This window comes from Acanthochromis polyacanthus, chromosome 5, assembly GCF_021347895.1.
Source record: "Acanthochromis polyacanthus isolate Apoly-LR-REF ecotype Palm Island chromosome 5, KAUST_Apoly_ChrSc, whole genome shotgun sequence".
NCBI lineage: Eukaryota > Metazoa > Chordata > Actinopteri > Pomacentridae > Acanthochromis > Acanthochromis polyacanthus.
In genome coordinates, this window is record NC_067117.1 from 11,533,475 (window position 1) to 11,549,945 (window position 16,471).

Below are 16,471 nucleotides of genomic sequence, written 5' to 3' on the forward strand. Positions count from 1 at the left end.
AGCATTAATCTGTAATGGCAATTTACTTTTTTTTTTTTTTTTAGCATCGTGATCACCATCTGCCTCATTTAAACCTCAAACTCAAACCAGGTGATGTGAAAATCTCAACAAAAAAACAAAAAAAATCAAGGAAAAATGAGCCCATAGGTAGTAAAAATATGACTGGAACAAAAAATGCTCATAAATTGATTTCTGTGGAATGCAGAAAAGGTGAATGGATGGTCTCTACATGCATGGTGGAGGTGTGATGGTGTGGGGGTGCTTTACTGGTGACACTGTATTTATTCAAAATTGAAGACAAACCGAACCAGCATGGCTACCACAGCATCCTGCAGAGACATGCCATCCCATTCGGTTTGCATTTAGTTGGTCAGTCATCCTTGAACCTCCATCTCTTCTGACACCATTGTACACGACGAGTTTCTATGAGTAGGAAGGCAGTAAAAGATAGTGTCATGGCAGTATTGACTTCTACACGCTGGTGCGACTCATGGGAGTAGGTGTCAGATCTGTGGGGGAAAGTGGGAACCTTCAAGTGAAGTAGTGACTGGTGTGACTCTACCTCCATCAGAGGCTGTCTACATGCACTTGGACAAATGCAGCACTGCGAGGGGAGCTGTTGGAGAAGGTGTTGAAATAATACAGAAAATCGAGCAAAAATAAATCATATTACATCAGTGACATCTGACATTCTTTGGTCTGTATTTGATCCATATACATTAATTATAAGCCTGAGGCGAAAGAAAGTCACCTTATAAACTGTCTGAGAATAGCTGCGTACAACAGGGAGGAGGTAAGAACTGCTCTGGTGCAGCTCACAGGGCACAGATTCCCTTTGGAGAAACTGTCACAGTACCTTAACCCTATGTTGTGAGGAGATACTGAGCAGAGACAAACCAACTAACACTAAAAATACCCTGGAACCAAGTCATTTAAAATAGAATGAGATTAAGGACAATTCTGAAGAAACCATGTAGTTAAAAGGCAGTTAAGAGGGCAAATTAGAGGTGGATAACTTGGACCAGAGTGACAAATGAGCAAGAAGTAGAGGAGGAGGATGACAATGCAGAGTAAAGTGTGAGATGAGTGAGTATGGAGGGCACCGGTTAGGAGAAAAGGTAGTGGGATGGAGACGAGCGTGAGCGCCTGATAAATTCATGAATATGCATAACAGGCTATCTGCCACTTTGCAGATAAATGCAGAGTTCAGCTGTAAGCTCGGCAAGTAGAAGGGAAAAAGAGATCAGCGATGGAGACTGAATATTTGGAGTGTACAGTATGAACAGAATTCAGAGCATTCAGCACACACATTATATGTTCTTGGTTTGTGCATGCCTTCGCTGCCAGCAGATTAGTGGTTTACTAAACTACATGAAACAGCAAATTGTTGAGCCACAGCAAAGATAAACTCAACAGCAGAAGTGAGAGTGCAGAATAAGCAGCAGTCTGCAGTCAAATTGCATCATATTTTGTGGTATACTTCAGAACAAAAATCTACTGCTACATATTGCAGGCGCAGAAACATACTTGCTTTTAACCATGCGCCTGTGTAGAGAACAGATTACGTGGTGAATTTTTTTGTTCACATATATGCTTTGCTGAGGGCACAGAGGAAGCTCAAAGCAGTTTGTGTGAAGGAGATTAGAGATTGGCTAATTCCAAGATCACAGCAGACCACTGATTGATGGAATTGCTTAGTCAGCTCAGGAGTCAAATGACTGGTGATCTCAGCAGTTATTTTGACAAGCATATTTGTCACTGTGCAACAACAACGACAAGACACATATGTGGGTAATTGCAGCCTTGCATGAGCTTGTCTTCAGAATTTGTAGCCATTTGTCACGCTGCAGACAAACCGACCGACTCTGACACGTTCCCATAATGCACCTGCTCTGCCCCTTCTGCACTTTCCAAACTCATAGGCTTACTTTCTGAAGGCGTGTCCAGATTTTACACAGGATATGCAAGACACAAGATTAGTCTGCACCAAATTTTATAGCAATGCTTCAAATAGTTGACATTATACCACATATCTCCCGGACTAGTCACGGACAACTGAAGTATTTCAGTCTGGGCCAACAATGAGATGCTAAATATTGCTACAATGAGTGATTCTTTAATCAGTCACAATGTCATTAGATGAAAAATGAGAGGATCATCAAAGTTAGTTGGAATAATTCTCTGTGGAAAGTGAATGTCTATACAGAATTTCATGGCAGTGCATCAGTAGCTCTTGAGGTATTTGAGTCTGGACCATCCCTGGAGTCATACGCTAGAATGGTAAAAATCTTTGCCAAGCAGCTATTTGGAGAAACTTACTGCAGCTGAAGAATAAAAAGAACTCAGCTGTGATGACAAGCGCACACACACATGCACATACACAAACAACAAACACATATTTTCTGGAAACCGGCAGTCATAAATCCACTCTGCTATTTCAACACAATTTCACAGCATGCTTAGGAGGCCTTTCATCATAAATACGGTGTTTCACATCTCCGTGTCACACAGTCTTACTGCCGTGGCATTCCTTTTGTGGAGACATGCAATAAAGCTCAGCATATGCCAGCATCATACGGCATCTATTGTCTAAGTGGCTGCCATGGGAGAATGACTCACTGGTCCGGCTGTGACACAATTCCTCCTTCGCTCTCATCCTGGCCTGCTGCCCCCAACTGTTGGTGTCACGACTGCTCACATCCAACTAGCTTTTACAGCCATTTAAAAGGTTAACCTCTTGTGGGCGTTGATGACACCGAACAGCATACACAATGGTGATGCTGTTACTATTTAAAGCTTTGTCGCAGTGTACTGGGGTAGCTGACTGACACAGGCAGGCGTGATGCTATTTCATGACTTAATACATTTGTAAGTACACTTTTCTTCTTGATTCGTAAGGGAGTTCATGCATTGAAGCAAGAAAAAATACATTACTACTCACTGAAATCTAAAATCCTTTTCAGACGTGGGATACATAACATTGCTGGCCTCATCAATCTGACATGGGTTACTTTTACATAAATGTTCCTGATTTTTTTCATCCAGGCAGAACCATTATCATGGCAAATGAGACTGATAACGCACTGCTGAATCTGAACTCATAGGAAGTCTCTCAAACTGGCCAAACAACTGACAGCCTAGTTTATTTATGAATTCCCAATCACTAGAAATTCTGTCCACTTGCAAAGAATAATCTATTACTTTACCAACATTAAAAAAAAATGGATAGAGCTCAGCACTCAACCTGAAGATGACAGCTATGTAACAAATAATTTGACTGCAGCTGATAAACTGCGACTGTGTGGCAGCTCATCTGTCTGAAGTGAAGAAAAGTACACAGTGTGACTTGCCGTTAAATCCCGACCAATCCTGCCTTCATGTCATCATTCATTATTTTTATGCTAATTGTAAGTAATTAATGATTTTATCCTCTTGTTCCATCTGCATTAAAGGTCTTTGGAGACGCTCATAAATCCAGATGCTGCAGGTATAAAAAAAAAAACAACAACACAGAGGAGAGACAGCTGGAGGCAACAAACTAAAGTTACCATTTTAAACTCAGATTATATTTATTAATGGTCAGTCTCTTTAATCAGACCTTTTACAGAGTCTGTCTTTAACTGACAGTAAAGTTATTTGATTTGTCAGGCAAAGTGACTGTTTTTTGTCTTTTGCATGAAAACTGTCTATAGCACTCTATGCGATGTTTCTGAATCAATATTAGTAACACAATGAAGGAAAAATTACTTTTACAAATTACTTCTCACAACCTCGAGTGTCTCACAATGCAACAGCAAGAAGCTTAAGAATACCTTGGGCTGTTGGTTAGTAGCATTTTAGCGAATTTAAAACTCGCCTTGACACTTACATGCATTCATTAAAGTGGTAGATAGCTTAATGGTTGGGATAAGATTGGCTTTATCCAGATAGGTAAATACAAAAAATAATCTAACTACTTGAATGCTGTAAAGCTGCTTTTAGCAAAAACAAAAAATAAAAAATTACGAAAGTACATTTTTGAAATCATGACGTTTGTTTTTTTAAAAAGCAGAATAATTCAGACAAGTCATGAGGACGGTTTGACAGAGACTAGTTAGAATGATGTTACAGATAGCTTGAATGAAGATTTTGACTGAGTCACAGTGTAATCAGGACTAGTAAGATGCTCAAACTCAGGTATTTAATGTTGAAATGGTTTTCCATGGTCTCCTTGTTGAGAGACTTTTTCCTACTCTGCCTTAGTCTGACCTCCTGGAGAGAAATATGTTTGTTTCTTCACAAAAAGGAAAAGACAATGCAGTTATGTTGTAAAGGAATTCTTCAGAGGCAGGGCTGGAGAAACTCAGTTCAAGACTAATTTATAAAGGAAACAAGCTTTTCTTTTTTTGCCACACACTTGGTTCTAGTACACTGCCCTCTGTCAGCAGGCTATTAACAGTCTCCTCTTTTATCACTGTGCCTGAAGTCAAGCATTTCTCTTTCCTCCTCTTATTGACCTATCGATCGCTGCAGTCTTTGAATTATCTCATGCCGACGCTCCACCACTTCAGTCTGTCAGGGGGAACAAAGACCTAGATTAGTTTACTGTATCACAGCGTGCAGTTCCTATTGGCTGGCTGTCTACAAACCAGAACAGCACAGGTGTCTCATGGAATCACCTTCTCCCCATGAATTCTTTTCACATGCAGAGTAGAGCGCGACTGAGGAATTTTACATGGCTGGATACAGTACAGTATGTTATCGCCTGAAGTGGAAAAGTAGGTCATCAGCCTTGCAGGGAGCAGTGGAGCTTCACTGCTTTTGCTCTGCAGAGTGGGATGCCTGCTGCACTCTGAATGCACAGCCAACGTTCAATCACTACATTCTCCTATGCAGCTGCTGCTTACCAATTAAAGCAAAGCAAAAGAAAACGAAAATGGGTGATTTTAAAAGAAAATCAATGAGAAACAAAAGAAAGGCACGTGGAAGCTTCCTCTGATGCACACAAATCAACAGAACGAGAAACACGTAATGGCGGCTGTGACATGACAAGCAGATGTATGCAACACAAGCGACGCCTGAAGAAGAACACGGAGCTCAGAAAGGGAGCGTAGCAGAGACACTCTTCATTACCGTCTCCTATTAACAAAAGCAAGCACTTTTTCACTTTTAATCCTTTTAGAACTCAGTGCAGCCTTCAGCACCATCGACCATCCTGTTCTAAATTGATGAGCAGTGGGTAGTTGTCACCGGTACCGCTCTTGACTGCTTCATAGCTTTCCAATACAACCTTCTCAGTCACCACGGACAACGCATCCCTCCTACTTAGCAAACAGGACACGTGCTGTGCCACAAGGTGCCATTCTTTTTCCAATCCATTTCTTTCCGCAGGCTCCCCCATGGCAATGTAAAATTAAATGCATAATTTCATTGCTACGCCTGCGATGCCCAACTGTGTCCACTCCTAAAAGCAAACGATCCAAACCACTCTTGACATTTTCAGAAAGTGACTTTTTGATGTCAAGTGCTGGATCTCTCAAAGCTTATTTCATCCCAGTGGTAGAAAGTCTGAATACTTTGCCATTTCCAGCAAAAAAAAAAAAAAAAAATCTATCTGCGAGCATACAATCATTTGTGGGTGTTTTTTCACAGTGAATCTGACTTTTCAGGATGAGGTTATGAATGTAACACTGTCCTACTTATTCCATTTGGCAGTATATCAAAAAGTGGTTTTTCTTTCAGCCTGCCAATAACATTTGCATTAATACAGTATTTCATGTTTCACCCTGTACCAGAATGAAACTGTGCTGTTGCAGCTGCACCAAAAATCTTAATGACCTCAACAATATCATCCCCTTTAGTAGGTCCTGAGTGGACTGGAGAGAGGGTTAAAAGTTTCCAGCAGATACTGAACCAGGGATAATTCCCTTAGGGGTCTTGCTCTTGCTATCTGCCAGTAAGACCTTGCTTGAGCCACCAGTTCCAGAGGAAAATCGGAATCCACTTTTGCATTGCATGGAGATATTAGATTCAAGGTCAAACTTTAAATTCTGTCTTTAGACTCATTTCTAGGGCTGGTAATGGTTTCAGTCTCAATACTTTTTGATATTTGCATGAGAGATACAAACATATTTTCTTATAAAATCCTTATTTAGTTAAAAAAACAGTTCAACCTCTCGAATGTTAAATGTAGTCAAGATTGTCAGAGAATTTCATCTCTACCAAAAAAGGTAGCGAGAATTAGAAGCATCTTTAACAACTGGAGGCCAAATTCATTTCCATATTCCAAACCAATGCATATTCTGAAATTTCATTATCATCATTATCATGAGGATACTTTCAAAAACTTCAACAGCAGCCGGTTTCCTGGGATGAGCCACAGATATAAACCCACTAATCCCTCAGGTATAAGTCTGAATATGCAGGAGAAAGAAAAAATGAGTGAGCTATATGATTGGATATGGAAATAGTGGGAAGGATGTCTGCTTGGATAGCTTTCTGACACTGATGTAGTCATTATCTAAATCCCCGGCTCAAAAAAAAACTTTCAGGGAGCAAAATGTTGTTCTCACTTTACTATCAGGTGAAGCAGAAATTCTAACTCTACACTGCATCATTCATCTTACCTTTAAATAGGTCTAACGACAAAAAAAAAAAAAGGTCTTAGGAACTTTTAGTTGTTGCTTAACAAAATTAGATATTAATTAGATAATTTGTTGAAAAGAAAATTAAAAATGTTAAAAGCTTTATCATGATGGAGGTAATGCTTGTGCAAATAATAGCCTGTGTTTTAAAGCATCACTTTTTGTCTACAGAATTTGTAAACATTAAATTATTCATTGATGTATAAAAATAATCTCCCATTTCCATCCACTGAGACCATCAGAAGAGCAGATTCTACATCTTGCATGTGACAGGTTGTCGGAAGTATCGGATATCACAGTGAACATACACCAATCACACAGGTCATTTAGAACAGAATCAATATGCACTCTGCTTTGCTGGAGTCCACATTAATTACACAAATCAAGTAAATGCTTATTGATCACCAATTACAACACTTGACATATGGAGGCCCTTTGGAGAGGGAGTAAACGGGCAATCGGAGAAAAAGGTGCTGCGACTGGATGTAAAGCAAGAAATAGAACGTGTCCTGCGAACATGTTTTGTATTATTTACACATCGGAGCTGCATGCACAACAGTTTTCAGGTGAATTTTCATCGAGAAGAAGTTTCTTACAGACAAGTGAGATAAAAATCAGTCTACATTAGAGCCTGATAAACTCAAAATACGATACCGATCACTATTAGCCTATTGATCACAAGCAGTTTTCAATAACAAATTGAATAAATGATAAAAGCTTTATCATGATATACTGTTTAATACAGTATTGGCCAATTTGCTGTTGTCCCATTTTCCAAGACCAAGCAAGGAATGGATGGTCTCTAGTGTAGGAATTCTAGTCTCCAGCATGTGAGGGATTGTTTTGCCTGCAGCAGTGGTGTGTGGCCAGATATCATATTAACGCAGTGCTATGACGGGAAATCCAAAGGAACTATCGTATTTTAATGCATTCAGTAGTGAGAAAACAGTTAACTGACCATCAAACCAAAAAAAAGTGTCAAATAAAAGACAACATGTTTTCAGCAATAAAGGCCATTTTTCTCCCTTTGGTGAACAGATGTAATCTACATGCCAAACTGCTGACACACTGCACAGCTTCATGTCTTTTTAATCTACTGTAAATGCATAAGTTCCAGTTTAAATCATGGATGCAGACAGCATTAAGCTAAACTAATTCATCTCTTAATTAAATCTGGCAGATCCACAATTCTGAAAACTGAGGCTGATTCTTCAGTATGTGAAAACTGAACATTTCCCACATGCTGGTTCTCTGTTCCTGAGCACTGCTCCAGGACATTTAGTAAAGCAAAATTCAAACAACAAATATAACTCACAGATTTAGGAGCCAGTATGAAATCCAAACTTTGTAAAGATGATGACATGCACAGCTTTAGCCATCTTCTCCTTTGCTCTCCTCTAATCAATCCCCTGCAGCAGGAAACTGATTCATCACATAACAAACCATTACAGCTGGTGTTTGCCTGGCACTCACTCTGCTTATTCCACCGCCTCCCTATGTTTCTGTATACCGGCATGTCAGCTTATACTCTATGCACTCGCACACATGTCAGCAAACAGATGAGCCATCAGGGGTGTTAGGCAGTTGCTGCAGTGTTTGTGGGACTATAAAACCATGCAGTGTTCTACCGGCTCACCAGATTGTCCCGGTGAGTCAGGGTGAACAGGTTTTATGTGCTCAGACTGTTATTGCTGGAAATGGCGTTTTTTATAGTGTTGGTTGACGAAAGCAGACTAAATATTACAATGCAAGAAACAGTAATAAAGTTAACAGCAGTGGCGTAAAATATCAAAAAATGTAGTTGCTAAGCAGCTTTATCTCTTACAGAAGGCCGATGTAATTTATTAAGCTCACCTTTGAGCACGGACACACTGTGCAACATCTGACAGTTCATCTCTTAATTTCAGACATTATTTTTCATGACGTTCCCATGTGCCCACGAGAAACATGCATTGTGCTGTAGCAGCTGTTTCAGTACTGCTGAGCTGATGGCGCATACTGTGAGAGAGAAATGGGATGATGCACCTGGAGAACATATCTGAACGTTGGCAAAGCTGGGAGCGAAATGATGGATGGTCTTGTACGTGTATGCACTGGATTGGTTGCCATGGGCACAGCACCACATCGCCTTACCAAAACAAAATCATCAACACATTCACGGGATGGCGTGCTACTACAAAAGAAAAATCAACAGCGTTTAAAGCAAAGACTCACTCGGTCAGAGCGTTCGTTCATTCCAAGTCATGCACAGGTTTACAGAGAGGAGCACAAAGGAATTTCTCATTTGGCTTAGAAATAGCTGCTAAGTCATAATGACGTGTGAAGAATTTGTATTTATGCATGTCACCTTCAAAAACAATATCTCTTGCTATAACTCAGTCCACTTTCAAAGTGTGCAGGCTAGTGATCATTCGATATACCGATGCCACCACAAGAAAGGCTAATAACCAATATTTGGAAGTGATAATTTCATCAAATGTAACGTTTTAACAGCATGCAATATAAGGGTGACTATAGCTGAATATGTAAGATAGAAATAGGAGTGATTAAATCAGGACATTCTCCGTTTATGTGGGATCAAATGAGAACTTCTTTATTTTCTTCATCTTTCACTGTTCTACAGATAGTCAGTCTATCCACAGTGCAGTTATGACTACTAGTGAAATGTTGGGTAACTCTCACAGAATAGTGGGCAAATGCATGTTTTTTAAAATTATGATTTGAAAATCTTTTCTCTAGTTACGTATTGTCTTTTTGACTGGCAGTCAAAATTAATGGAAGCAGCAAATCACTAAGAACTGTAACCAACAAATGTTTCTTGCTGGATAACTGCTTCACATTTTGGCAACTTTAAATTCTTCATTATTTATATGTGAACTAAATATGAAGCTACGATTTGGCTGAGCACGTAGGGAGAAACCACTAGCCTGGCACTGCCCAAAAGATATATAAAAATCCACCTAGCACAATTTATAAAGCTCTTTAATTAAGATGTTCGATCTTGTTAATTTTATATGACAACTTATAACAATTTACAGTTTTGTTAGCAGTTCCCCTCCACTTTTTTTTTTTTTTTACAGATTCTACAAAGCCAAACTAACAGACATCTTGTTGGAGCTTCTTATTTGGTGGAATCAATCTTCTTACTAATGAGTGATTTTTCCAAAATTGTGTTCTTTCTCTTCAAAATTGGTACAAAAGACAAACTGACACCATTATGTCATCTCACTCATTAACTTTTTCCATTCATTTAAATATATTCAACATTCAGCAACTCACATGCCATTACATGTGAAAGGTCCAGCCATTAACATGCTAATAAAGCTTTCCTGATTTATTCAGAGGAACCAACATTCAGACAGCACACCAGCACTTTATTTCTCTGACATTTAACCTTCTCGCTCATCTGGAGAGACGTCTTTGTGTTTCAAATCTCATCTGAATTGCATATGGGGATATTGGAAATCAATAAACTATTATCTGGATTGTTGAGCTGCAGAGAATGGCTGGATGGATGCATGTTACTGATTAGTCTCAGGTCTCACCCCAAAGCAAAACAACAAGACGTCCAGAGACAATGACAAGTCAGCAAAACACCACACAGTTTAAACAAATTGAATAAATAAATGACCTATTTTCTGTTAAAATAACAGCTACTCAAGCTGAGTGCGGTTCAAGTTTCGAGTGCAGTTCAGTGTAATGTTTTGTTAATGACATTCAAATGACATTCACATCTTTTACGGCCTGACTCCTACACTGGACAGTTATGAGTTACTGCCATGTTAATGGTACATTAATTCAGACAGAATCCTGAAAAACTAGGTCTCCCACATGAGCTTTTAGACAAATTAGAGAAATTAAAAAGCATGCATCACCATTTTGTGTTTTTATCAAATTTGGAGTGAGAGCAAGAGGCAGATACTGCATAGCAATGATAATAATAAACTTTAAGACAAATATGCTTCAAACAGACACTCATCAAGATGTTCTGTGTATTTTTAATAGTAGCTTATATCGATTAGATCAAAATTGGCCATTACCAACAAGCATAAACTCCTAGTCTCTCACCTTTAGCTGCTAAACAGCAATGGTACTGAGACAATCGTATATGATGGTTCATTTTAAATTGTCTCATAAACTTCAGTGTTTCACACTCTTTTCCAACGTGTTTTAAGTTTTATTTATCGGACTATCTATCTGGTGTGATGTTATCGGTATTTGTTCAAAACCTGACAAATACTCACTCATTTTCAGCTCTGCTTTTGGTCTCCACCAACTCCCCATGTAATATTCTTAGGCAGCTGAAAACCTCACTATGTTTACCATCTAACTTTGTCTGTCTCTGTGGCTTTGGAGCTAAACAGGTAGCTGACAGGAGGATAAAGGAATAATGTTGGGACAATGGCCATAAAGCCAGAATACACAATCAAAAGATGCTAAAAAGCTCCATATATCAGAGGGAAACTTGATGCTTAAAAAAGCGGTACTTAAAATCACAACAATAACAAAAAGGCCTTGTAAGGAGAGCAGATGGGACAAGTTTAAATTAAGAAGAGATACTCTACTATATGACCAGTTTGTGATGCCATTAATAATTGAAAAACATTGGAAAAACCTCTAAAATTTCTGAAAAGAGTGAAGCTAATGATGCCCTGTGGTGGCAAGAAACATTTAGGTCACAAACAGGTGGTGATAAGTGATTTTTATCGCCATGATCTTTAAAAAAGAGCTTATACCAGCTAATAGGTATCCGACCTGCAGGGTTATTGTTGTCCCACTATAAGATTCCACTTTTAATCCCATGCAAAGCTTTGTATGATTGCCATGAGAGACAGTTGGATGTTTTCACAGTCGGACAGGAAAAGTATTTGGAGATGATATTTTTGATAGCGAGGTAAACAGGAGCAATCATGCATCTACATAAAACCTCATTTTGAGCTGTATTCACAGAAGCCAGCTTTTGCTTGGCAAAACATTACCATCTGTGACTTCTGTTAACTTTTTTTTTTTTTAATATTGAACATCTCTGTCGCAATAGTGAACGTCGACTTGTTTTACATTCCAATGACGGTAAAAAATTATCGCTGCAAGTATTTTGGTGCCTGCTGTTTTTGCAGAATGAGGAGGATAAAAATGCATTAAGTCTATCATTCAGTATGAATATAACCATGGCAACCACTCAGAGACGAACAAAGACGAGACTGGTTCGTCTCTGTGAGCTCAAACCAATGAGCTAAACTATTTTAACTTCATTCACTGAATATTCAATACACTCAGTGTATCATTATGGCATTTCAGCTGCCTCGCCAGTCATAATCTAAAGAGACCTTTAAAAAGCAGAGATATGGGTTTACATTGCAGAGATATCCAGCGTCTTAACTGCCAGTCTACACATAAATGTGTTAAAATGCTAATTGTAATGTGTTTTATCTTAACATCCAGTATAATGTCTCAGTTCAGGGCTTCCTGTTTTCCTGCAGATCACACCATCCCTTCAGCACAGCGCTTCTCCTCCAGCATTGCAGTTATTGCCTTTATGCAGGAACAAGTCATGTCTTCCACTGTCTTGTTTCTTGTTCTAGTGCTGCCATTCTAAGACTAATGGAGCAACTAAATCACAGATTCTACTGAGACCTTTGTGTTGCCTTCCTTCTGCTTCTATGGGTTGCACAAGCCAAATGTCACATTGTCGAAACCTTTCGTCAGCCAGTATGGACTGTTTTAGTCCTGAAAAGGCTTTCTCTGTGATTCTACTCAAGGTTTGTTCCAATATGTAACAATTAAAAGCTTAATAAACCATTAAGTTCTTATGCAAGAATGTTTTCTAGCTCACCTGAATGGGCGGCATAGGTGAAAAGTGTATGACTTCGTTTTAACCTGTGAAACTGCTTATGTGTTGCAGTACAACATTTCTACAGCCTAATAAACTATTGTATATTTCATGAAATTGCAAAAGTGCAGAAGGGGGGTTGATAGCCATTCCAGGAATCAGCTAAGAGCCGAATCGATGAGTAACCTTGAATAGAGCTTCAACTTGATGGATTCAGGGCTGCTGATTGTAAATGCTATTGAATGCACTGAATTTACATTGCTGCTGAGCTGGCATTTCCCACAACAAAGCTACAGCGCTGAAGCAGTCCGCTGTGTACATTTTTTAACTCTGCAGCAGCTGGTGAAGCAGGTGATGGAGGCAAACTGATCCTTAAGAAACGGACAGAGGAGCCAAATTTTCTCGAATTTTAAACTGGCTTTTGTCTGAACAATAATAGAACAAATATATAAAAGATATGCACTCTGAAAACCTAGTTAACATTTAGACAATGAGTCTATGGTGTAAGCAAATATTTCATTTATGATGCAGGGCACATCTGTGAGTTTTTGCTGGGGTTTCGTTACCTCTGGCTTGGTCTAATATTCCTTCGTACCAAAATAACTGTCTATATCGCAGTGGAAAGAACTGCAGAAGTTTTTGTTGTAGCTGTTGTACAAAACTATTTTCAGTTGTTCTAATCACACAATTTGGTCAGAGTTATTTTTAAAAATCCATGTTCATAAACAGGTGGCGTCCATGATTCACCATTTGTTGGAGTTAATGACTTATGAGCTCCATCAAAGGACCATTTTCACAACACATATTGTGGTGCATCATGGCGGAAAAAAGCACAGAGGTAATTATTTAACATTAACAGCAGCTGCATTCTGTTTAGTTGAGCCAGTGAGAACCTGTCCATGGTGGCTCACTGGCATGATTTAGTGGGACATTTTTAACTAGCATCTCCTTAATCAAATTAGCTCCTTCTGTGCTTCGCCTGCGACCGAAAACTGTGATTTCAGGTGTGCATCCTCCATAAATCCAGCAGCATTTCATCTGAATTTACTACTTATGGAGAATAAAGGAATTTAAAATATGAAATTGCGTCAGCATGTGGAGTATGTGGCTGATAAATGACTGTAATATCCTGGCCAGGTAATGTTTTCTTCTCTCAGAAACAGGACTTATGAAGGAACAGAATCTGATCTCTGGATAAGGAGGTTTTGATTGTACCAGCGAACAAATTTAGGTAAGAAAGTCAATAATTAATACAAAGAATGCTTGTGGAGAGGCTCATAAATCATATCTGATCCCAGTTACTTTCTATGTGGCCCACTGCCCTTTAAAGGGTTCTTACATCTTTTCCTAATGCAATTACTTAGTTGTACCTGCTTGCAGGTGGCGCAGAAAATCATCATCTCCAGAGGGAACACGGCCATAAAAAGACCTGCAAAGGTCTCGTTTCAGCATGTTGTCCAACACCTACAGCTGCCATACATGACTCACGCATGCTCATCTTGATAAAGTGTAAATTTAATGCAATAATGTTTTGTGGGTTACTTCATTAATAACACGTCAGTTAACAGAAAATCAGTAGAAAACACATATGTGAACTATTCAGTGATCATCGAGGGAAACTTATCTAACATTTACAGATATCATCTCGGCATTTTCATTACTTGAAAAATCGAAATCTAAACTACAAATTAGTCGCAAAAACAACAATCATGACTTGCCTTCCCAACATAAAAAAGATACATTGAAGCTTTATCAGACTGCAGCTTTTTGCCGTGTATCTTTGTTTAAATGTATTCAAGGCTATGCTTTGATATAGCAATCATAAATACATCATGGTACTTTTTCTGCTCAGTCTTGTTTTCTGCCAAATGTGTAAAATAAATACTTGATGCTGTAGATTTCTTTCTCAGAACTGACACAATGTTTTTTTCTCAGTCTGTAGAAATAATAAAAGAGATTCTTAAATTTTAGGCTTCAACTTTGACCTCATTTCTTTTCCAGCTGGATTCTTATTATTGTTTTAATCTAACCAAAGCCCGGTTTCTCCATTATTGTCTGCATCCACCATCTTTCATCGCTCCCTCTTATCTTTTATCTCCCCATCGCTCTCTCCAACCCTCTATCAATCTGACAAGGTTTTTTGAGCGTTCTTGCAAAACCAATTATGAAGTCAAGGTCAAGTTGCATCCAGCATCTCCTACATCAAATGATATTGGTCTCCAGTGTATCTGAGATCACTGGATTGATGCTGACACAGGTAATGTGTCAAGAATAAAAAATAATAAGAAAAACTACAGTCTTTGCTGCTTCCTGAGGCACAGTTGCACTTTTCACCTGCGGTATAAGAGAGGATAAGTGTAATATGAAAGTACAAGCAGCAAAAATCATAACAAGTTTGCTAAATTATGAATGGGGCTGATAATGGAAATGTGATTGAACTAGAATGACCTCCTCGTGGTTTTATGCCTCCACCAACCAGTCAAGTTGAAGTTTTCATCGATGTCTGTCTAGACTCACAGAATGCATGAGGCAGAGACTTTGAATGAATCGAATAAAATGTAGTAAATGTATTCATGTTGGGCCAGTGAAGCTGATTCCAGCTGAACGCAAAGTTATACGGGTTGTATGTATGTCGTCATGACTGCAGACAAGACTTCAAACATGAATGCTGCCGCAACGAAGCTACAAATTCTAAAGCACAGATGCTTGGTACACATCTTAAATCCAGCAGCACAGAACATCTAGACAATCACCACATTTCAAGGCGAGTATCACAGATGAGTGTCACCAGTTCACAATCTGTAAATGTGAAATATGATCAGAATTTTCTACTGTGTTCCTGAGTTACAAGGTTGAATATTGGTCAGAAAAGTGTTTTTGCAGAACATTTAGAAGGTCAAAGTGAAGTTGAAGTTTGACCTTTCAGATCTGCAATAAACATTATTTCAGCATTTTTACACATTTGTTTGGAAATTTGAAATAAATTAGTGCATAGGAAGAGTTGTGGTCACAACTTGACTTTTGACCTTGACTCCAAGTGAATAGCTGTGCCAAATCTGAATAAATTCCTGAGATATTTAATGGTAACAGGACCGACAATTTAATTAAAAAATGCCATGGCTGTTGCAGCGCATTAAAATGAAAGATTGGTTAGGATTCGGTTTGTCATCTGCACCAAAAAGAAAAAGAGGATAGAGAACAGACTTTAAAATGGACCATTATTTTGCACATTTTCTATATATATATATATATATATATATATATATATATTTCAAATTAAACATAGCTCTCCTCTAAAACGTCCTCTTAGACGACAGCTACAGGTATCACAATGTCACCAGATAAGTTTCCTCGTATTGTGGCAGCAGAAAATACAAGGCATATTGTAAATTACTGCAAAAAACAAAAAACAAAAACATGAAGGCCTGTGGGGTTTTGTCTAAATACTCCTCTAAATACACAATCCAGCCATATAAGAAGAAGAAATTGCAAAGATGAGATGGAAAGCATCCAGATCTGCAGACACAACACAGAAGTAATATTACTAAAATTATAAGAAACACTTATTCCAGCAATTTAAAACATCAGCTCTGCCATATATTCTACTTTTAAAAGCATTTACATTTTCAGGTTGTGTTGGCATCGACCTGCTGGATGGTGGTGGGACATATATTTTACACTGAAGTGTTTCTTCCACACCATTAACATAGATGAGGAGAGAGGAACAAGTTTTAATATAATGCAGTCAAGTACTTCAATAATATACAAAAAATAGAATGAGCACTTAGAAGCTTGGCAGGGACTGCATTATACTGCACCGATGTACCTGATAAAGTGCTCAGTGAATGTATTAGAGAAACAGAGAACACGATGCTCTTCTATTAAAGGATTATTCACTAGTTATTCTCTGGGATAATTGATAAATGGCATTGCATATGTCTTTGTGTTTTATTAGTCATTTACAAAATGCCACTGTTATTTTCCAGTCAGTGATCATCGATTCTTTTATGCACCGTCC

At 38.5% G+C, this 16,471-nt stretch overlaps 1 protein-coding gene across 2 annotated transcripts in view; it reads right to left on the reverse strand.

Moving 5' to 3' along the window:
- Positions 1-16,471, reverse strand: part of gnai2b (guanine nucleotide binding protein (G protein), alpha inhibiting activity polypeptide 2b) — a 44,702-nt gene that overhangs the window by 19,381 nt on the left and 8,850 nt on the right. The gene's annotated exons all lie outside the window — the stretch shown is intronic.